The following is a 24264-nucleotide window of genomic DNA, read 5'->3' as shown; positions in this document are numbered from 1 at the left end:
GCATATTTTCTGTGCCCACTAGGATAGAAACATGAAAGTGTTTCTCTCTCTGAAACTTTATTTTTTATTTTTTTATTTATTTTTTATTATTTGCAAACATCAATAAGTTTTGTCTACTTCATTTCCATGTATTGCACCAGTAAAACATTAGGATTTTGAAACATGCAACTTGACAGCAAATTTCTCCAGTTGTTTAAAGCTGTTGTCACTGCACTGTAGTCAGAGAGTCGCTATGATCTGTCATCTGGTCAGGGTAAATCTCAAATTCACAATTCTAAGTGCCAGTAATAAAGGAAATTAAAGACAGCCTAAAGACCTCCGGCAATTATGGCATTGCAAACTGATTCTCAATTTATCCTATTTCTCTTGGGACATCTCTTGTTTAAGGATGGAGTAACTTTTATTTTAAAAAGGAAAGAAAGAAATTGCTGGATTTTAAAACATGTTAAATGGATTTAGAGCAGGTTAGGCATATATAGTTCCCTTTCGTCAGCAGGGAACTCCGACGCCTCGTCAGGGGAACTCCTATAGAATTGGGATCACGCTAGGGAGACCAATTGCCTTCGAGTGAATTAAAACGAGCCAATGAACATTGGCATGCAAGATTTGCATTCCGCGGCCCGCCTACCAGTGCGGGTATAAGGCGGAAGCAAGCGCATACACAGACGCTTTTAGCTTCGGAGCCGACCGATTGTGTCCTCTCTGAGTGAATGAGCTTTAAGATTGTATTTATCTTACGCTCTACGAGTCTGCTGTTTCGGGAAGGGAGCTCTCTGTGTTGGTGAGACGGCGTTTCAGCGACCGCGCGATTTCCTGTCTGCCGGCTGCGTCTATACACTGTTAATTCAAAAGCTGTTTTTACAGCTGGTAAACGGTTGAGTGCGCACAGCGGGCTTGCAGTTTCCCCGCTGTGTCGCCGCGTTGGGTCCCTGTGTGCTTCAGCACAATAAAGAGAGTATTTTCTTTCTGAAAGAGCAACACGAGTGAAGATCGCGTCCTTTTCAGGATGACGTTTCACTCGTGTGTTTCTGGATGTGATCGTTTCCTGTCCTCATTGACGGCCACGTTCATTGTTTCACATACCTAATCAGTGTGTGAGACTACGTTCGTGGGTGGTTCATGTTCTCTCAGGAGTGCATGACCACGTCGGCACGTTGTTCGTCTCCCCTTTTTTAAAGGGGCTCGAGCCGCTCAGCGTGCCGTGTGCCGTCGAGCGCCGGCTGACAGCGCGGGTTGTCACGGCAACCCAGCGCGCGTCATTCGGCGCTCTAGATGCGCGATCGAGACTCGTGTACCTCTATGAGGTTGAGTCCCTTTGCTTATTCCCCATCTAGTTCCTTTTCAAAAAAGAGAACTACTTTGGCTAATAGCATTGGTGATCTGGGGGTTACAGTGCGGAATGTCTCGCCAGGTGAAAGACCCTCACGAGCTTCCCACTCCTCTAGCGCATTGCAAACATGCTGAGACTGTGTTCGTGGGTGGTTTATGCTTTCTTATGAGAGCATGACCACGTCGGCGCGTTGTTCGCCTTGCCTGAAGGCTTGAGCGCCCAGCGTGCCGTGTGTCATCGAGACGATGGCCACGTTCACTGTCTTGCATGCCTGGTTGACGGCCACGATCACTGTTTCACATGCCTAATCAGTGTGTTGAGACTGCGTTCGTGGGTGGTTCATGTTCTCTCATGAGTGCATGACCACGTCGGCACGTTGTTCGTCTCCCCTTTCTCGTAAGGGCTTGAGCCGCTCAGCGTGCCGTGTGACGTCGAGGCTTTCGGATGGGATTCTGGTCTTTCTCATGAGGGACCAAGCATTTCATTCGGGGCCCCAGGGGAGGACAGATGTCGATCGCTACATCGGAGAGAGGGCTGTTATACTCTGAAAATGATGCTGAGTTCCTACTATAATGGTGTGTTCTCATGCTGAAGATTCAGACTTGACAGCCACACTTTCCTGGGCTGTTCTAAAGTGCCTGGATGGGTGTGAAAAATGTTGGCAGTATGGAAGCATTTTGGTGCCAATATGGCAAGCCAAACATGCCTAAATCTGCAGAAGTTTTTCCTCTCTCACTACCCCTGCACATTCAGTGCACGTGGGTAGTTCTGACTCGGAGTAGAGCTGCGCTTTATGACTGACCGTGATAGTCACAGCGCTGGCCTTCGGTCAGACGATGTCCACACTGGTGGTCCAGAAGCCCCCCAGAACCAGCCCGCTCGGAGTTCGTTTCCCCCCAGCAAGAGGAAGGGAAATGACCCTGAGAGGAGCGACCCAGAGTATGTGACGTCTGCTCTTCGGGAGTGCGTGTCATCACCACTCCTTCCCCCGGAGGAGGGCCGGGTGGAGAATTTCGTTTCTGTTCCGCCGCTGGTCATCCAGTCAGCGGTACCCAAAGTTTGAGCAGTCCACTTCCTCTGAGTCACTCACGGGCCCCAGCGCTCAGATGACAGTGAGGGCTACGTCCTTGTCGCTCTCGTCTCTCGCTGGGCGAGGAGGAAACCAGGACTCGATGCCCCCGGGCCTCGCTCCTCGTTTCCCCTTACGGTCGAGACTGGCAGTAAAATAAGGCCAGTCTCCTCCGTTCGAGAGGGTCAGAATGGCAGTGCGCGCCGCCCCCGAACGGTGCCACTCCCGCTCCCCTCTCCCCAGCTTGCAGATAGCAGTGGCGCCACCTCGGTCACGTCATTCCTGTCTGCCGCTGGGCGGGAAGGCTCGGAGACCAGCAGCCGCCCTTGGGTCTCGCTCCTCGTCTCCTCCCCTTCCTTCGTCAGGCGACAGCCCGCAGTAGAACACTCTCGGGTCTTCTCTGCCGTCTGTCCCCCGGTGGAAGCAGGTAGGTGTTGTCCAAGTACACACCCTGACCCCGCTCTCGGCCGCTGCAATGCCACCGGAGCCGTGTCCCTGCCTTCCACCTCGTTGCCCCTCCGCGGGTACGCCGGTGGTGCGGGTGGGCTCGTTGCGGCGGTTTCTCTGAGCCTGGTTTGGGCTCTTGAGGCCGTCGCGCTGGTTCATCCGCACCATCGGGCTCGGCTATGCAATTCAGTTTGCACGCCGGCCTTCCAAGTTCAGGGGCATCCACTTCACCCGTGTGCATCCGGTGGATGCTCCTGTCTTGCGGAAAGAGATCGATGCCCTGCTGGCGAAGGACGCGATCGAGCCGGTCCCTCCAGCCGAGATGAGGTCAGGGTTCTACAGCCCTTACTTCATTGTACCCAAGAAAGGCGGTGGGTTACGGCCAATCCTGGATCTGCGAGTATTGAATCGGGCCCTGCACAAGCTCCCGTTCAAGATGCTCACGCAGAAACGCATTTTCGAATGCATCCGTCCCTGGGATTGGTTTGCAGCGATCGACCTGAAGGACGCGTACTTTCATGTCTCGATTCTTCCCCGACACAGACCATTTCTTCGGTTTGCTTTCGAGGGTCGAGCATATCAGTACAAGGTCCTACCCTTCGGGCTGGCCCTGTCGCCCCGTGTCTTCACGAAAGTCGTGGAGGCGGCCATTGTTCCCATGAGAGAACAAGGCATTCGCATTCTCAACTATCTCGACGACTGGCTCATTCTGGCACACTCGTGAGATGTGTTGTGCGATCACAGGGACATGGTGCACCGGCACCTCAGCCAGTTGGGGCTTCAGGTCAACTGGGAGAAGAGCAAACTCTGCCCCGTGCAGAAGATCTCTTATCTCGGTATGGAACTGGACTCGGTCGCCCAGACTGCGCGCCTCACGGAGGAACGCGTCCAGTTCGCGTCCGGCTCAACTGCCTCAAGCTTTTTCGAGGCAAGTCAGCGGTTCCACTGAAACAGTTTCAGAGGCTCCTGGGGCATATGGCAGCCGCAGCCGCAGTAACGCCGCTCGGTCTGTTGCATATGAGACCGCTCCAGCACTGGCTTCGCGATCGAGTCCCGAGGTGGGCGTGGCAGAGCGGCACGTTCCGGGTCAAAGTCACCCCGCACTGTCGCCAAACCTTCACCCCTTGGTCGGATCCTGTGTTTCTACGGGCCGGAGTGCCCCTAGTCCAGGTTTCCAGGCATGCTGTGGTGTTCACAGATGCTTCTGCCAAGGGTTGGGGGGCCACGTACAAAGGGCATGCAGTCTCGGGTCTGTGGACGGGGCCCCAGCTGCATTGGCACATCAACTGCCTAGAGTTGCAAGCAGTACGCTTAGCCCTGTGTCGCCTCAAGGGGCTTCTCAAACACAAGCACGTACTGGTCCGTACGGACAACACTGCGACCGTTGCGTACATCAACCGACAAGGTGGTCTGCGCTCCCGTCGTATGTCGCGACTCGCCTCCCACCTCCTCCTATGGAGTCAGAAGCATCTGAGGTCGCTTCGTGCCGTTCAAGTCCCAGGGGAGTTCAATTGTGTGGCCGACGAGCTTTCATGTCAGCCTCCCCTTCCAGGAGTATGGCGACTCCATCCCCAGGTGGTCCAGCTGATTTGGCGAATCTTCGGAGCCGCACAGATAGACCTGTTTGCCTCTCCGGACACGACCCATTGCCAGTGGTATTACTCCCTGACCGAAGGAACTCTCGGCACGGATGCCCTGGCACACAGCTGGCCCCGGGACTTACGCAAATATGCGTTTCCCCCAGTGAGCCTTCTTGCACAGACCCTGTGCAAGGTCAGGGAGGACAAGGAGCAGGTCCTTTTGGTGGCCTCGTATTGGCCAACCCGGACTTGGTTCCCAGAACTCATGCTCCTCGCGACAGCCCCTCCTTGGCCGATTCCTCTGAGGAAGGACCTACTTTCTCAGAGACGGGGCACTCTGTGGCACCCGCGTCCAGACCTCTGGAAACTCCATGTCTGGTCCCTGGACGGGACGCGGAGGTTCTAGATGGCCTGCCACAGTCAGTGGTGGACACCATCTCTTCAGCTAGAGCCCCCTCTACGAGGCGCCTCTACGCTCTGAAGTGGAACCTGTTCGTCGGCTGGTGTTCTTCCCACCGGGAGAACCCACGAACTTGCCCGATCAGAGTCGTGCTCCCCTTCCTACAAGAGGGGTTGGAGCGAAGGCTGTCTCCCTCCACCCTCAAGGTGTATGTTGCCGCAATAACTGCACATCACGATGTAGTTGAAGGTAAGTCCGTGGGGAAGCACGACCTGGTCATCAGATTCCTTAAGGGTGCTAGGAGGCTAAATCCACCTCGCGATTTGCACCCTGTACCCTCTTGGGACTTAGTGCTTAAAGCACTCCAAAGTCCTTCCTTTGAGCCTTTGCCGACAGTTGAGCTTAATTTCCTGTCCATTAAGACAGCGCTCCTGTTAGCATTGGCATTCTTCAAGAGGGTAGGGGATCTGCAGGCTTTTTCGGTCGACGAATCGTGCCTAGAGTTCGGGCCTGGCCTTTCTCATGCTATATTGAGACCCCGGCTCGGATATGTGCCCAAGGTTCCTACCACTCCCTTCGCGGACCAGGTGGTGAACCTGCAAGCGCTGCCCCTGGAGGAGGCAGACCCAGCCCTAGCTTTTCTCTGTCCCGTCCGGGCCCTCCGGGTTTATATAGACAGAACGCAAAGCTTCAGGACCTCAGATCAGCTCTTTGTTTGTTACGGAGACCAGCAGAAGGGGAAGGCTGTCTCCAAGCAGAGGTTAGCCCACTGGCTAGTGGATGCTATCACCAGGGCTTATGAGTCCGAGGGTGAGCCCTGCCCACCCAGGTTGCGGGCTCACTCCACTAGGAGTTTGCCGCTTCCTGGGCTCTGGCATAAGGCGCCTCGCTAACAGACATTTTTAGAGCTGCGGGCTGGGCGACACCGAACACGTTCGCTAGGTTTTATAGCCTACGTGTGGAACCTTTTTCCTCCCGAGTACTTGCTACGGCCAATAATTAGAGGGAATAGGTGTGTCGGCTTGCGACGCCATTCCGTGAACGGATACGTGCGTCCGCAGCGTTCCCCCCCCCCTATTATTTCCTTGGGGTCGGGCACGCTTTCCCAGTGTTATCCAATATCCACTGATTGGGTCTTGCGGAACAGCAGTGTGATTCCCTAGCTAGCTCCCGCAAAATTTCTGGAAACTGCTGCAGGGCTGTAGCTTAGCTGGGCGCTGGAAGGGGCCAGCACCATGGCGTTTTGGTAGGGATCCCAATTCGTCAGGGGAACTCCCCCAACGAGGCGTCGGAGTTCCCTGCTGACGAAAGGGAACGTCTCGGTTACGTATGGTCCAGGGAACGGAGACGCCTCGTCCCATCGCCATGCTGCTGTACCTTCGCGGAGGACTGGACACCGTTCGGCTCCTCAGCGAAAAGCGTCTGTGTATGCGCTTGCTTCCGCCTTATACCCGCACTGGTAGGCGGGCCGCGGAATGCAAATCTTGCATGCCAATGTTCATTGGCTCGTTTTAATTCACTCGAAGGCAATTGGTCTCCCTAGCGTGATCCCAATTCGTCAGGGGAACTCCCCCGACGAGGCGTCTCCGTTCCCTGGACTCAGGGAACGAGGGTTACCATACGTAACCGAGACGTTTCCTTTCATTCGGCCATGTTCGACGTCACGTCGGACTAACCGACGAATAGGAATCTCGATAGAGAGTCCAATCTACTTTGAGTGTAACTAAACGAGCCAATGCACATTGATATTATATGTGATGATTGCATCAGCTGCTCCTCCTCGCAGCGCGGGTATATAATGAGCAGAAGGTGCATCGCATCTTCAGCTTTTCGCTTTGGAGCCGAGCTGTTTGTTTGTTCCTGTCTCGAATTTACAAGCAGTGTTTTCTAAAGAGTCAGTTCTTCAAGGAAGAAGCTTTCTCTATCGGTGTTGGTGTGACGGCGCTTCAGCGGTGATCGAGCCCTCTCATTTGTCTGTGTGCGCCTTCATTGAGCGCTAAAAGGCTTTTCTTACAGCTGGTGGCGGTGCGCTTTTTCAGACCGCTAAAAAAGCTGTTATTACAGCTGGTAAGAGCTGCGCCTTCAACGATAGGAGTGCACACTACAGGCTGCACCATTTCCTGTCAGTGTTGCCGCGATATTTTCCCCTGTGTGCTTCTGCACCAAGAGAGAGCAGTTCCCTAAAAAAGCATTACACGGGTGGGATAGGGCGTCTTTTTAAAGATGACTTTGCACACGTGTGTTTCTGGATGCAGTCATTACCGGGCGCCGGCGGATGGTCACATTCGTTGCCTCGCGTGTCTGGGCACTAAACATGCTGAGGTGGATGAGTCATGCATCCACTGTGGTGCCATACACCTGTGGTCCCTTTGGTCCCGCTTCCTCGGTCTCTGCGAGCCTGGCAAGTAGGGCTGAACGATGAATCAAAATCGAATTGCAATCGCGATTTGAAACGTTGTGATTAGCTAATCGCAAAAGGCTGCAATGTGGATGCGATATGAAAAATATGTCCCAGAGCAAAAGCATGACTGTCCTCTTTGTGTGGCAGTCTTACTAACCAATTGAGGGCCAGATGTACTAACGCTTTTGTGCCCACTTCAGGCGTATTTGTTTCGCAAAGTGCGCATAAAACCATGGCGAGGTATGTACGAACGGGACGCACCAAGATGAAAGCGCAGACTGCCTGTCGTGGGAACTGAAAATGGCAAAATGCACTTTTCGTGTCATGCATATACATTCATGGGATGGTCAAGGGGAAAGTGGGAGTATCACATAAAGAGATGGGAGGGGAAGCGTAAACTGCGCCTAATTATGTATTCCGCATTATGTACAGAAAAAGCCAGTGAAAGCGCGCCTCTATTTTGCGCTGAAAATTATTGCATTGATTTTTTTTGTGATTTCGGTCCAGATGGCATTCTTTTGTGTGGGTGTGTACATTCCTTGTATGATGTTTAAATTTGCTGTTACCACATGAACAAGCAGATCAACCTCGTTATCGCAAAATTTTTGTTTTCGCTGTTTTGCCTGACTTGGTGGCTGATCCATGATGGAAAGAGAGGAGGAGGCCCATTCAATTGACAGTATAGTGGATGGGGACAGGCGCTGATTACCTGATGAACTGCAGGTTTGGTTCATAACGCGCGACAAATGTGACGAAAAATGTTTGTCATTAAACAATAACTGTGACTAAATAAACATGCAATATCGTTGACGAAAAAAGACAAGACTAAATGTAGTTTAGCTGAAAAAAAAAAAACTTGACCAAAATCACTCTTTGTTTTTGTCAGGGAAAAAAAAGAGACAACAAAAAATTACGGACTGTTTTTAACAAGCCGCTACGAGCATTCATGCTTGCGGTTGCCAGATTTCAATCATTTAAATCCCCCAATCAGAGCTTTTCTGTTAAATTAACACATTTTCTACCCCGTGTTTTACTTAATCTTTGCTACCTGGCAACCATGTGCATGCGCTCTCTACACTGCTGAAGAAGCACTGATGATCTGAAAACCCTGACAAACAAGTAACCTGCAGTTTAGCGATCTCCATTTGAGATTTGAGATTTTCTGCTTAAATGAAAGTGTTATTCAGTCGGTCTGTGTTCTGTCACAAGCTGCTTACGCTGTTTGCTGCGACTAAATCTGCGATCAAACCTTCTTAGTGATGAACTGCAGTAAATCCAAACATGGATCTCCGACTATAGCCTATTGATTGTGATTGCTGAATAACTGTTCTTATGCAGCTCTGTATGACAATAAGTCTTTTTTGCTGTTGTTTTAATAGAAAAACATTAAAGGTCGCATATGGTGAAAATGGGTTTTTATGGGATTCTGTGTGTCATATAGGCTCGGGGTGTAAATTAAAAGCTGTGAAAATGTGAAATTGCTCACTGCGGCAATTTTTCCACCCCCCATAAAACTAGGCCGCCTCCCAGCTAAACGTGCCAGTTAGAATTTGATGTATTTTGCTACGTAAAACCCGGGTAACCAATGGGTGTCCTGTTCCAAAACTCGAACTAGCCCCGCCCCCTTTCTCAAATCCGAGAAGAAGCGGGAGTCATGTCTGGAGTTAAGTCGTCCCTGAAAACCGGCCATGAGAAATGCATCATTTTATAAAACTACAAATACGGTCGTACTATATCGTCTACCAGCGGTCACAGGGGACCTTCATGCTGCTGACACCGCTGCCTTTTCCAGGCAACAGCGGCGCACAGAGAGCCGGGGATAAGAGTAGGTAGGCGTGTGTCAGGTAACGCTATGTGCCGTTCACCGGAACATAAACACAGACACATCACCGAAAGTATGATAATAACATGAAAACACATCACTCACTCTAGTCTAAGTGGTTTCTGTGACTTTCAAACATGAACGTGAACATTCTATCCAGCAGCGAATCCAAGCGTTTGTGGGAGGGGAGAAAAAAGACTCTCAGAAAAGTGTGAGGAAATCAACCCAACTCTTTTTTTTTTTTGTAACACTATTAAATTAGTGTTTAATAGACACATATAAACGGTACAAATATAAGTTTAAGTGTCACCAATATGGGACCTTTAAAGTAATTTGGATTCATTGCATTACTAGGAATTTGAGTTTTGATTTGAGAGAAGTTTATTGTTTTACCAGTAGGCCTATCTATCTATAAATTACAGGAACGTCTGTCTGTCTGTGTGTCTGTCTGTCTGTGTGTCTGTTAACCACATATCTCTCGAACCGTTAGTCCGATGGATTTCAAACTCGACAGGTGTCTCGCTACGGTCACGAGTAAGTGCAGTGCCAAGTTTGACGTTGTTTGGATGAGAAATGCTAAAGATATTGTTAAATATATCATTTTTAAAAGGTTGTGGTTTAAAAATAAACATTCTGACATTAGAGGGTTGTATCGGTCAAAGAAGCCCCAAGAAGGTTGTGGTTTAAAAATAAACATTCTGACATAAACACTCAGGCCCCGTCCACACTACTGCGTTTTCGTTTAAAAACGGAGACCTTTTGCTACGTTTGCACCTCCCGTCCACACTAAAACGGCAAAAACGGAGACCCAAAACGGAGAAGTTTAGAAATGCTGCCGACCCGTTTTTCGTTTTGAATCTCCAGAGGGCGTTTTAGGCTGGACGGGTCAAAACGGAGGACTTTAGAAACGATGACGCAGAGGCTCACGCTCGGCTCTATGATTAGGTGTCATCAGTCATGGAGTATACACAGGTAATATTCAGTCAAATCCACTGGCTGGAACAGTTTCTTACACTCACGCGGTAAACGCGTGCATGCTAGAAATAGAACCAACGCCTATTTTTTATGCGACACGCAAGCGTGTTGGAAGCGTTTCCAGGCAAAATAGAATAGGAAAAGATGTTTATATGTAATTTTGACACAAACACATATTAATAAATGACATTTTGATGTTTGAAAGCATTTTTTGACAGTCTATGTTTGAAAGTCTCTAGGTTTACACCGGCATGCGCATGCAGTGTTGGTGAATGGTCACGTGATCCGCGTTTTCAGTCGTTTTAATGTGGACGGAGATCAATTCTAATACGCAGCTAAAACGCTGGTGTGGACGGAGATCGTATTCGTTTTAATTCTCCGTTTCTAAACGAAAACGCAGTAGTGTGGACGGGGCCTCTCAGTCAGCTACACTGTTTACTTCTGAATATTATAGTTTGGTTCCAGAACGTGATAAATCCATTTTGATTAATTTGAGTAAAAATGTGTTTTCTTTACCAAGAAAGTGGCAAGATGAAAACCACTATTTTCTGTTTCAAACTTTCACATAGCATCTTTAGGTTATAATAACATAAAAAATTCAAATCTTTTTTTTCCCAAAAATACAATAATTTTCCCCAAAAAATGAAATAAATTCATGACACTTTTTTTTTTTTCAAAATGCAATTAATCCATTGAATCAATATAAAAGTTATTTTTTTATCATATTGAAACTGTTGGAATCAGCCATCGCTAAGAAATATCTTCTGAACTTTTTTGACGGCGATCAGCTCACAAAAACTGATTTTGCACGGGCACTTTGCACTGCTCCCTGAATCGACGCGCTTATTCATTTGTGGATGTTAACTGAATCTGTAAGTCAGCTATGCTGTTTACTTCTGAATATTATATTTCATTCAGGTGCGCTTAACGTTATCGCTGCTGTGTAATAGTAGCCTATGCTATTCACCAACTAAACATATCCTATTCAATGCGTTCACAGTCTCTTTCACGGCCATCATTTGTAGTAGCCTATTCCCAAACTGTTTGCTCAAGCATAGCGTTTTCTCGGAGTTCACTGTGTGCTTTCTACTTTTTTAGTCTACTGTCTGTGTGTGTGTGTGTGTGTGTGTGTGTGTGTGTGTGTGTGTGTGTGTGTGTGTGTCTGTTATTCGCATATCTCTCGAACCGTTAGTCCGATGGATTTCAAACTCGACAGGTGTCTTGCTACGGGCACGAGTAAGTGCAGTGCCAAGTTTGATGTTGTTTGGATGAGAAATGCAAAAGATATCGTTAAATATATCGGTAAAAGAAGCACTTAGAAGGTTTTGGTTTAAAAATAAACATTCTGACATTAGAGGGTTGTATCGGTCAAAGGAGCCCCAAGAAGGTTGTGGTTTAAAAATAAACATTCTGACATAAACACTCTGTCAGCTACAATGTTTACTTCTGAATATTATAGTTTGGTTAATAGTAACCACTATTTTCTGTTTCAAACTTTCACATAGCATCTTTAGGTTATAATAACATAAAAAATTCAAATCCAGATTTAGATTTTCAAAGATTTATTATAAAAACGGATTATTTTTCCCCAAAAATGCAATAAATTCATGACACTTCTTTTTCAAAAGGCAATTAATCCATTGAATCAATATAAAAGCTATTTTTTATCATATTGAAACTTTGGAAATCAGCCATCGCTAAGAAATATCTCCTGAACTTTTTTTGACGGCGATCAGCTCACAAAAACTGATTTTGCACGGGCACTTTGCACTGCTCCCTGAATCGACGTGCTAATTCATTTGTGGATGTTAACTGAATCTGTAAGTCAGCTATGCTGTTTTATTTCTGAATATTATATTTCATTCTGGTGCGCTTAACGTTATCGCTGCTGTGTAATAGTAGCCTATGCTATTCACCAACTAAACATATCCTATTCAGTGCGTTCAGTCTCTTTCACGGGCATCATTTGTAGTAGCCTATTCACAAACTGTTTGCTCAAGCATAGCGTTTTCTCGGAGTTCACTGTGTGCTTTCTACCATGCACAAATTAAAATGTCACTGAACTTTTGCTGTGTAATAGTAACAATGAGCACTCAAACACACCAAACCAACAATTACTAAATACACACTCAAAAACTGATTTTGCACGGATTTTGCATATCTCTCGAACCGTTAGTCCGATGGATTTCAAACTCGACAGGTGTCTTGCTACGGGCACGAGTAAGTGCAGTGCCAAGTTTGACGTTGTTTGGATGAGAAATGCAAAAGATATAGTTAAAAATACCAGTAAAAGAAGCACTTAGAAGGTTGTGGTTTAAAAATAAACATTCTGACATTAGAGGGTTGTATCGGTCAAAGAAGCCCCAAGAAGGTTGTGGTTTAAAAATAAACATTCTGATATAAACACTCTGTCAGCTACACTGTTTAATTCTGAATATTATATTTTATTCACAGCCATCATTTGTAGTAGCCTATTCACAAACTGTTTGCTCAAGCGTAGCATTTTTTCGGAGTTCACTGTGTAGCCTGCTCCCTGAAATCTGTATTGTAACAATGAGCACTCAAACACACCAAACCAACAATTACTAAAAACACACACAAAAACTGATTTTGCACGGGCACTTTGCACTGCTCCCTGAATCACGACGCGCTTATTCATCTGTGGATGTTATCTGAATCTGTAAGTCAGCTATGCTGTTTACTTCTGAATATTGTTTACTTCTGAATATTATATTTCATTCTGGTGCACTTAACGTTATCGCGATTGTGTAATAGTAGCCTATGCTATTCACCAGCTAAACATATCATATTCAATGCGTTCACAGTCTCTTTCACGGGCATCATTTGTAGTAGCCTATTCACAAACTGTTTGCTCAAGCATAGCGTTTTCTCAGAGTTCACTTTGTGCTTTCTACCATGCACAAATAAAATTGTCACTGAACTTTTGCTGTGTAATTGTAACAATGAGCACTCAAACACACCAAACCAACAATTACTAAAAACACACACAAAAACTGATTTTTCACGGGTATTTTGCACTAGTATGATAAATAGCCTATAATAAATCAGGAAACTAGATGAGGTAAAATAAACCATGTGTATAGGTTTACATTCTCTTGATTTGTGAATATTGAGCTGAAGCTTGACTTTACAAAATTAAGTCGCAAATCAAATCGCAATCGCATTATCTTTCTGAAAAATCGCAATTATATATTTTCCCCAAATCGCACAGCCCTACTGGCAAGCACTCCCCAGTCCGTCTTGCTGGCTCATTCAGACCATCAGGCTCGGCTATGTGATTCAGTTCGCCCGGCGCCCCCCCCATGTTCAGAGGCATGCAGTTCACTTCAGTGAAAGCTGTCGATGCCCATGTCTTGGGAACAGAGATCGCTGTCCTACTGGCGAATCGCGATGCAGACGAGGACGATTCGGTATCGGTTCAGTAATAGACCATAACCGATTATAATGTACTGACTCTTTTCTGACGTCATTTGTCACGTGCGTGCTTTGTCGCGGTAGCATACAATGGCAGAGGGAGGTGAGAGTGCGAGAAAATTAAAAATGCTCCAACTACTTTAAAAGCCTAGATCTGGGCACATTTCGGCTTTTATGAACAACCTGGTAAGCATGACCTGCAGAAGACACGCGCTGTGTGTGCTCATGTCACGCACAAATAGAATATGCAGGAGGTAATATCACTAACTTGATAAACCACGTTAGCCATTTTCACCCCGAGCTGTTAACGCCTGGCAGAGTCTGACTGCTTTAGAGTAAGCGGATCCCGAAAACCAAAAACAAATCATCCACCCGCCCCAATAATTTTCTCTGATTTAAGTATCCGCACCCGATGGTCAAATTACAATTATTCTGTGTTGTTACGTGTGATTATAAATGGATGATCGTCACCTTCAACAGCGGACTCGGCGACGGTTGATGCGCACATCTTTAATGGTAACATAATACACTGATTTTACATTTTTAAATTGAGGATGCAGTGCATCGTGATGCATCGTGATATCGAATTGAACTGAATCGATGACATGATAATCGTAATCGAACCGAACCGTGATACCAGTGTAGGTTCACACCACTAATGATTAGAGACTCCAGATATGAGCTTGAGACACGGACAACTTTACGTGTGACATGAGCAAGATTTTATTAACTAGACTAAACACTTAAACTACTCTAACATACACATACAAACATGCATACAGTTAACCAAGGGAAAGAGAGCTAAAGCAGAATACAGGAAAGCAAGTTATAGCATTGTTTGAAATTCAGCAGATCAACAACCTTGAGCAAACCATCAGTTTAGTTCTAACACGCCCTTCTTTAAAAGGGGTAAGAATACTTAATGTATCAATAATGAGACTAAGTTTGATACTTGCATGTCTCGCCCATTTGAATTAAACTGTCCTGATGCAATTTGTTGAGGCTCCAGTTGATATTTGCTGATGTGGTCTTGATGTGAGAGAACCAGTGGGAGTTAGAGGATCTTTGGTGAATGGAAAGACAAGGCCGCAGCCTGGCACAAGCTTGGGGGTCCTTAGAAACTTCTAGTTCAGCATCATCTTCACATCAGGATTCCAGAAAAGAGTAAGAGAGTAAGAGGGCTGATCTTGTGATCAGTGATTTTTAAAACGTGAAGATGTCACACCCTCTGGAGGTGTGTGAGGCGATAAGAAGGTTTTTTTGTTTTTTTTCTTTGGAGGGAAGCAGGCCCTTGAACATGTAGTTTGATTGGATGTTTAACACAAGAATCTTCAAGATTCGTATAATACTAATGCGTCTCAAAGTTAGCAAAATGTAATGTAAATTAACAAATGGGGGATTCAAGATTGGAGTTTATAGAGACCAAACATGCCACACATTTGATTTTGGTTAACCATAGTATGCAAAGTCAGATACATTAACCCATTAGAGTTTACAAGAAAACATAGGCCAAACAACATAAAAGGAAATTCATGAGATGGGAAAATTAGATACATGTTTATACATTTCTCAAGTGGTTATATATAGAATATATAGGATTAACAGGGTTTATTTCTCCTTCTCAGTAAGAGTCACAACTCTCTACAAATTCCTTTTGGGGTCGTAAACTCTTAGAATAGAATTAGAATAGAATAGAATAGAATTCAACTTTATTGTCATTGCACATGTCACAAGTACAAAGCAACGAAATGCAGTTTGCATCCATCCAGAAGTGCTTTAGCAAGAATATAGATGTAAAAAAATAGATATATTGTAGATATATTACAAATGTACACCGTATGAAAGTATGTTATGAATGTATACTATAAATATAAGCATACAAGCTGTAACTGTAGTGAATGTGCAAGCTATGTACAGGCTATGAACAGATTATACATATGTTTATAAATATGCAAGACTATAACAGACTATAAATATGCAATATACAAGTATTAGTAAACATGTCAGTTTAGTCTATACAGTATTTACAGTAGTGCAGTTAAAAATCAGTGTAATATATATGAATAAATTATACAGTAATGATATAAAGTGCAAGTGGCTGTAAGTGACGGTTCAGTCCATGTTATTTTGTGAGTAAGAGGATACTGTCGGTCGTTGTTTTTTGTGTTGTTTTTTTTTTTTTTTTTTTTTGTCCATTGTGTGTATGTTCAGTTATGGGGTGATTGTGAGTGGTTGTGAGTACGTGTATGTTCAGTCCATAAGTTTAATGTGGGTGAGATGTCAGGAGGCAGAATTCAGGAGTCTGACAGCTGTAGGAAAGAAGCTGTTCCGGTACCTGGTGGTCTTAGTCTGGAGGCTCCTGTAGCGCCTCCCAGAGGGCAGGAGGGTGAAGAGTCCGTGTGCTGGGTGACTGGGGTCTTTGATGATTTTCCCAGCCCTTTTCAGACACCGCTTCCTGTAGATGTTCTCTATGGAAGGTAGTGGTGCTCCGGTGATGCGCTGGGCTGCTTTCACCACCCTCTGTAACGCCTTCCGGTCCGAGGCAGAGCAGCTCCCGTACCAGACTGTTATACAGTTGGTCAGGATGCTCTCAATGGTACAGCGGTGGAAGTTCACCAGGATGTCTGTGGACAGGTGGTTCTTCCTCAGAGTCCTCAGAAAAAAGAGGCGCTGGTGAGCCTTCTTGACCAGCTTAGAACAGCTGGTCGTCCAGGTGAGATCCTCGGAGATGTGGACTTCCAGGAACTTGAAGTTGTTCACACGCTCCACAGCCGTCCCCTTGATGTGGATAGGTGGATGTGGGTCAGCATTCCTCCTGAAGTCCACGATAAGCTCCTTGGTCTTCTCTGTATTGAGCAGTAAGTTGTTGGTGTCGCACCACTCAGCCAGACGATCCACCTCCTCCCTGTATGCGGCCTCATCGCTGTCTTTGATGAGGCTGATCACCGTGGTGTCATCTGCAAACTTAATCAAGGCTCGAAATTGCGACCATTTTGGTCGCATATGCTCCTGAAATTTAATCTGTGCGACCTAAAAATATATTTGGGAGCATTTGTGCGAGTGCAAATAATGGTTGTGGTGCGACCTGTTTTCATTTCTCTTAAAAACGTTTGCAAATTACTTCACAGTGTGTACCTTATGTGCGCTGATACGCGATGGCCGGACCGTCATTCTATCCAACGTTATATAACCAATCCCGGGGTTTTTCCTGCATTGATTTTTTTTGGCGGCCGCCAAAGCCTTTGATCGGTGCGTGAGTGACTGCTGCGCTTGACGAGAGAAAGCCCCGGCCGCGCGCGCGCACTCTCACGTCTTCAAACAACACGAGCGCTGTCTTGCTCTCCCTCCCTCGCGCATATTAATCAAAATCATTTGACACGATAGAAAAAGGGCGGAAGACCGAAGTTTCACGTGGAGCATTCGGAGATTTTTTTTTCTCCTAAATTACCGTGGAGTGTGAATTGTGCTAAAAAATAAACTACCGGGATAATCACACAACGCTTGCCGTATGCTACACTTCCACCAATGACACTCCGATTCGCGAACTAATGACTCATTTGAACCGATTCACTTTAATGAATGGTTAAAACAACTGATCTGTCCAACACACTCACGAGACGTCTGAATCGGTGTATAACAAATCGGTACCACTTTACAATAATGTTCCACTTATTAAATTCTAGTTAACACAGTTGTACTATTAAAAAAACCTGCACTTTGTTAATTTGTTAACCATTGTTAATGTTAATTTCAACATTTGGGCTACTAATAGCCTATACATTATTGATTTTTTTTTATTATTTTTTTTATCATAGTTAATGCACTGTGAAGTAACATTAATGAACAATGAACAGCTGTATTTTTATTAACTAAGATTAACAAAGATTAATACAGCATATTAATAGCAATAGAGTGCCAAGTGCCAAGCAAAAAATGCAGGGACAGGTGTGTGGCAAACAAATCAGGTTCATCAGGTTCGATTATTAAGGCTTTTAATCGGCAGGATACGTCAAATATAACCATACTGTCTATGAATATAACACCGCATACACCATCGCCAAAGAAGAGCTTGCCTTCACTAAATTTATGTCAAATGACAAATCATGTGCCAATATCATCGGGGTGAGATGATATAGAGCCAGAAGACCAAATTTCAAATCTTGGCCACAGGATGAAATAAAATCTGTTAATATATAATTTGTAGTTGTGGTGCTCCTTAATTTTTGGTGGGTGCTCCTAAATTTTTGCTGGTGCTCCTAACTTTTTGAAGTTGGGAGCCCCAGTGCTACCAAGTAAAAAAGTTAATTTCGAGCCCTGTTAATGATGGTATTGGAACCATCGACAGGTCTGCAGTCATGGGTGAAGAGGGAGTAGAGGAAGGGACTCATCACACAGCCTTGTGGTACACCGGTGTTCATTGTGATGATGGATGAGCAGCGGTTATCCAGCCGGACATGTTGGGGCCGGCTGGTCAGGAAGTCCAGTAACCAGTTGCACATGATGGAACTGATGCCTAGGTCCGTGAGTTTCCTGATGAGTTGTGAGGGCATGATTGTATTGAACGCTGAACTGAAGTCTATAAACAGCATTCTGGCATAGGTGTTTTTATTGTTCAGGTGTGAGAGGACAGAGTGCAGCGCTATGGAGACTGCATCCTCTGTGCTCCTATTCTGACGGTATGCAAATTGGTGAGGGTCCAGGGTGGGTGGGAGACAGGATTTGAGGTGTGCTAGGACCAGCTGCTCTAAGCACTTAGTGATGATTGGGGTGAGGGCTACCGGACGGTAGTCGTTGAGGCTTGATGGTTTGGAGTTTTTGGGTATCGGAACGATGGAGGTGGATTTGAAGCAGGCCGGTACCACAGCATGGGCCAAGGACAGATTGAATATGTCCGTCAGCACTCCTGCCAGCTCCACAGAACACGCTCTGAGAACACGCCCAGGGATGCCATCAGGACCTGCAGCCTTGTGGACATTAATCCTGCTTAGCACCGTTCCTACATCGGTGGGGGAAAGAGTCAGTGGTTGGTGATCTGGAGTCACCTCTGCTTTAGGTGCAGTTGTTGAGTTCCCCCACTCAAAACGAGCATAAAAGTTGTTAAGCTCGTTGAGGAAGGAGACATCAGAGGATGCGGGGGAGGGTTTGATAGTCCTATAGTCTGTGAGGATCTGGAGTCCTTGCCACATACGTCGGGGGTTGGAGTTGGAGAAGTGTTATTCTACCTTCCCTTTGTAGTGGTGTTTGGCATTTTTGATGCCCCTCTTCAGCTTAGCCCTGGCTGTACTGTAGGCCTGTGCATCCCCTGACCTGAAGGCGGTATTACGGGCCTTCAGGAGGAGACGGACATCCTGGTTCATCCAAGGCTTCTGGTTGGGGTACATGGTGATCTGTTTCTGGGTGGTGACACTGTGTGTAGTAGTGGAGATGTGGTCCAGTACAGATGTGGCGTACTGGTCGAGGTCTGTATGGATGAACATATTCCAGTCTGTATTTTTGAACCGGTCCTGGAGCACAGCGTCTGTCCCCTCTGGCCACACTTTTATTGTCCTCACAGTGGGTTTCACACGTTGGATAAGTGGTGAGTACCGAGGTGTGAGGAACAGGGAGAGATGGTCCGATTGTCCAATGTGGGGGAGGGGTGTTGCTTTATAGGCTCCAGACATATTGGAATAAACATGGTCCAAAGTCTTGTCCCCTCTGGTGTGACAGGAGACATGTTGATGGAATCTGGGGAGGACTGTCTTTAGGTTGGAGTGGTTGAAGTCACCAGCAACAATAAAAGCAGTCTCAGGGTGTTTAGTCTGGTGTTTGCTAATGGCTGCATAAAGTTCTTTCATAGCCAGCTTAGCATTAGCATCCGGAGGGATATACACTGCAGTGAGTATGATCGAAGTAAGTTCTCTGGGGAGATAATAAGGTCTGCATTTGACCATTAAAAACTCCACATTAGGTGAGCAGTGACTCTCGGTAGTAGCAGAGTTCATGCGCCAAGCATTGTTGATATAAATGTACAAACCTCCACCTCTGGTCTTGCCGGAGTCATCTGCTATCATGTCGGCTCGGTGTGTGTGACGTCCTGCTAACTCAATAGCATTTTCCGGGCAGCTGTTGTTTAGCCATGTTTCGGTGAAAATCATGACATTTGAGTCCATAATCCGTCTGTTGTTGGTGATGGAGAGCCGTATTTCATCCATTTTGTTTGCCAGAGAACGGACATTGGCGAGGAGAATGCTAGGTAAAGGGAGCCGATGTGGTGTTAACTTTAGCTTAGCTCGTAGCCCTCCGCGCCTACCCCGCCTTTGTTTACGTTCTCGGCGCCGTCTGCGTGCACTTCCGCCCGGCCGGGAAGAGTGAGCAGCCTCCGATGTTCTGGAGATCTCTGGGATGAGTCGAAGATCGGCGATAAAACTATTTGAGTTTTGAGTCCAAATGTCCAGAAGCTCCTGTCTGCTGTAAGTCAGCAACGTACAGCAATTCGGGATGAATAATCCAGTCAAGAGTAGATAAAAAAACGCTAAATAGCGGATTCTAGAGACGCTGAGCCTCGCGTTGTTCACGCACCGCCATCTTGGATAATGCCATCTTGGATATCAGTCTCAATGTGTCCTGTAACAGGACACCAAGTTTTGCCAGTGTGTTAGCTTCATTTGCGATGTTAGTTTTGGGGGAAGTTTCATAGACCTTTGTTGGGAGAGTGAGTTTGCTGGATTATTCATTTTAAAAAAAAAAGAATAATTTGTGTGTGTCTGATTGGTCCAGACGCTACACTCTTTATCTGTTACGGAGGCCAGCAGAAGGGAAAGGCTGTCTCCAAGCAGAGGATGGCCCATTGGATAATGGATGCCATCGCCCTGGCTTACCAAGCACAGGGCATGCCTTGCCCACTCAGGTTGCAAGCTCACTCTACTAGAAGTGTTGCATCCTCCTGGGCGCCTTGCTAACAGATATTTGTTGAGCTGCGGGCTGGGCACATTCGCTAGATTCTATAGCCTTCATGTTGAGCCGGTATCCTCCTGTGTTTTCACCTCAAGTGGTCAGAGACACAGGGAGGCCCCTGCTTAGTGTCGGCTTGCTGCGCCTAACTGCGCTTATTCTCCAGAGAATTCCCGCTGGGCAAACCCTGTTGAGTCCTCCATCACCCGCGACAGATGGACGTGGCGGAGCGTATGGCGCCAGGCCTACATCTATGAGAACCGGTACTAGGCTGGGTGCCTGTATGTGTGACCTCAAGGGGATCCCATATGTGTATTCTTCCATGGTAAACTTCTAAACGGAAGCCCCTTTCTTTCCCGTGGGGAAATCCCCCTTTGTGAGGCTGGAACCGTCCCCGAAACATTCCATATATAGTTTGGGTTAGTCCATATGTAAAACTCCACATAACTCCCTGTTGGTAGGATGTGGATTCCTTTTCCAGTGGATCTTAGTGTTATCCAATAGTCTCACTGAGTGGTTCATGCTGAAAAGCAGTGATTGACATTCCTTGTCCCATCGACAGCCTAGTAGTCTAGGCTTACGCAAGATGCTGGAAGGGGGCAGCAGGCAGCTGTGGCGGTTTGGTAGAGATTCCTATCCTATTAGTTCCCTGAAGGAGGAAGAAGAGACGCCACGTCCTGTCCCCACAACTGCTGTACCACCGCTGGGTGGCCGAGTCACCGGCTTGACTCCTCAGCGAAAACCTGAAGATGTGATCACCCGCTGCTCATTATATACCTGCGCTGCGAGGCGGAGCAACTGATGCAATTATCGCATGCCAATGTGCATTGGCTCGTTTAGTTACACTCGAAGTAGATTGGCCTCTCTAGCGAGATTCCTATCCTATTCGACTCGACGATCTGTGAACTAGGGGTGTGCCATTTCATACCGTCCACGATAACACCGGTATAATTTTTTACATGATAAAAAAGTGTCATATCGCGATATCAATGACATAGCGACGAGATGGCGTATGGCGCATTTACGTTCGCTTGCGCATACAACACCTGTCTAAAAGTAAGAGCAGCATGTCAAGCCTCCGATAACGATTTAGTACCTAAAAAAGGAACTACTTCAATAGTATGGAAGTGATTTGGTTACAAGAGGTCAGACCTCCAACAAAGCACAATATTTAGCAAAATATGCAAGAAAACTGTTACCGCTAAAGGTGGAAGCACAACAAACTTGTTTAACCACTTGAAGCAAAGATTCACTTTAGCATGTGGAATGTATGAGTAGCTTAAATGAATCCACACTGATTATAAAATCAAATCAATCATTTTAAAACTTTCTCTGAGACGCATGAGTGTTCAGCGGTGCTGCGTCCTTCTCTCTCTCTCTCTGTCTCTCTCTCTCTCTCTCTCTCTGAGCGGATGCTGTGAGTGAGTGGGCGGAGTCAGCGTGTGTGCCTGAGAGTGTTGCGGTGCGAGTGAGTCTATTCTTTCTTTCTTTCTTTTTACACTGTCCCTGTTTTGGGGTTTTGGGTTTAAAAATTGTTTGAAAAGAATACAAAGAAAGTTAAAGGAGTGGGGGTTTGAGGAACGCTGTTAACCAGCGCTTTGCTGGCTAGCAATGGCGGGTCCAAGCCAAACAAAGTTTGAGCAGCTTTCACGCAGGCACGGGATAAAACTCGCGCCTGTGATGAACTGCTCTGTGGAGGATTGTAGTTTGGCTGTGGGTAACGCTGTTGGTTTTAATAGCATAATATCTGCTTCTCGAATGAACAGTGCTGTGGTTATCTTCCTTGATACCATTGAGAATGTAAACAGTGTAGTGCAGACCGGAGTAGTAATTCAGGACACTTTTACTCCAGTAATACCGCTGGTTCAGCCGGCAAGAAAGATAACATTATCGAATGTACCACCTTTCATTAAAGATGAGCTCTTGATTAATGAATTGTCTAGGCATGGAAAAGTTGTCTCACAAATGAAAAGGATCCCATTAGGGTGTAAATCGCCTTTGCTTAAGCATGTTGTGTGTTTTAGACGGCAGCTACTTATGATTTTAAAGAGTGATTTGGATGAACTGAATGTGTCGTTTAAATTCAAAATTGACGGCTTTGATTACGTTGTATTTGTATCATCTGATACTATGAAGTGTTTTGGTTGTGGGCGAACAGGGCACGTTAGGCGTGCGTGTCCTGAGAGAGCAGATGAGTTAGACCCAGAGCCGGGGCCGAGCGGAGAAACCGCGCGCGATAACAGTAGCGCGATGGTGACGGAGGATTCTGTTAGTGAAGAAGATGATGATGGCAGTAATGCTGCGGGGCGAAATACAGAAAGTGGGGAGAAGGAAACTGATACAGTGTCTATTGTTGTTGTGGGGGGAAATACAGAAAATGTTGAGAAAAAACTGGTTACGGTGTCTACTGATGTTGTTAATGTGGCTGAGTGTATTGTGGAGGAGGAAGAGATGGTGACAGACATTGCTTGTGATGAAACACTTTTCAAAGTACCCAATACTAAGAGAAAGAGAAATAGGAAGAGTATGGAAACGGCTAAAATGAGCAGACAAACAAAAACAGAGTCTGATAAACTTGATACTGAAGGCAGGATGATTGATGATTCTGATGGTGAAGTAGTGGACAGTAGGACAGGACGAAGTCGACGCAGTGATTACAACTTTGACAAAATAAAATCATTCCTGCAAAGAACGAAAAATGTGAAAAATGTCCAGTTTGAGGATTTTTTTGCTGACCGCAGAATGTTTATTAACTCAGTGACAATGCTAATGAGAAGTGAAGGAGGGGAACAGTTTACAGTTCAAGAAATATACAGATTAAAGAAACTTGTTTCCAAACTGAAATTAGAAGTACAAACTGATGATGGCTTCGAAACCACATAATCGCTGTTTCCCCATGTTTTTGTTTGGTTTATGTCCCCTCATACTATTTATTTTAATGAGTGTGATGAGGGTGAGCTCTCTTAATTTGAATGGAGCCCGAGATATACATAAAAGAGCAATGCTGTTTGAGCTTATCAGACAAAAGAATATTGATGTAACATTTGTCCAAGAAACACACAGTGACTGTATTAATGAAATTGACTGGAAAAAAGAGTGGGAGGGTGAAGTGTTTCTTACTCACATGAGCTCTACTAGAGGAGGGGTGGCAGTCCTTTTTGCTAAGAATTTCTCACCTATCTCATGTGAGGTTAAACATTTGATACCTGGCAGACTATTATTTTTAAGGGCTCAGTTTGAAAAATTCAAGGCTGTTTTTATTAATGTTTATGCCCCAACAAATGGTAATGAAAGAGTACTCTTTCTCAAAAATGTAAGTACAATTCTACAGAATTGTAGTTCTGATGATTTTTTGTTTTTGGGCGGGGACTTTAATTGTACAGGGAATTATAGTCTAGATCGGAATCATGTGGAACCTCATGCTGCTTCGAGTCGTGCTTTAAATGAACTGATTGAGACTCATAGTTTATGTGATCTATGGAGGGATCTAAATAATAATGTAAGACAATACACGTGGTTGCATAATAGAGAGAATTTCATTTCCTTAGCCAGATTGGATAGATTTTATTGTTTTAAGCATCAGTTTAATGTTGTGAAAAGTTGTTTTATTACACCAACTGGTTTTTCTGATCATTGTCTAGTCACATGTAATGTTTTTATAACAAATGTGAAGCCAAAGAGTGCATATTGGCATTTTAACACTTCCCTGTTAAGTGATGTGAATTTTAGAGCTGTTTTTGTTTCTTTTTGGAATGATTTTAAATTAAGAAAACCATGCTTTGAAAATTTACGTCAGTGGTGGGACTGTGGAAAGGTTGAAGTGAAAGTACTTTGTCAACAGTATACTTTCAGTGTCTCTCGGGACATCACTA

General features: G+C 45.6%; 1 protein-coding gene across 1 annotated transcript in view; it reads left to right on the top strand.

Annotated features, from left to right (window-relative positions):
* kif6 (kinesin family member 6) overlaps positions 1-24264 on the top strand; it is a 160541-nt gene that overhangs the window by 5673 nt on the left and 130604 nt on the right. The window lies entirely within an intron of this gene.

The sequence above is a fragment of the Rutilus rutilus genome (assembly GCF_951802725.1).
Source record: "Rutilus rutilus genome assembly, chromosome: 21".
Taxonomy (NCBI): Eukaryota; Metazoa; Chordata; class Actinopteri; order Cypriniformes; family Leuciscidae; genus Rutilus; species Rutilus rutilus.
Note: the sequence above shows the minus strand (reverse complement) of the source record. Positions and strands in the feature narration are given on the sequence as shown.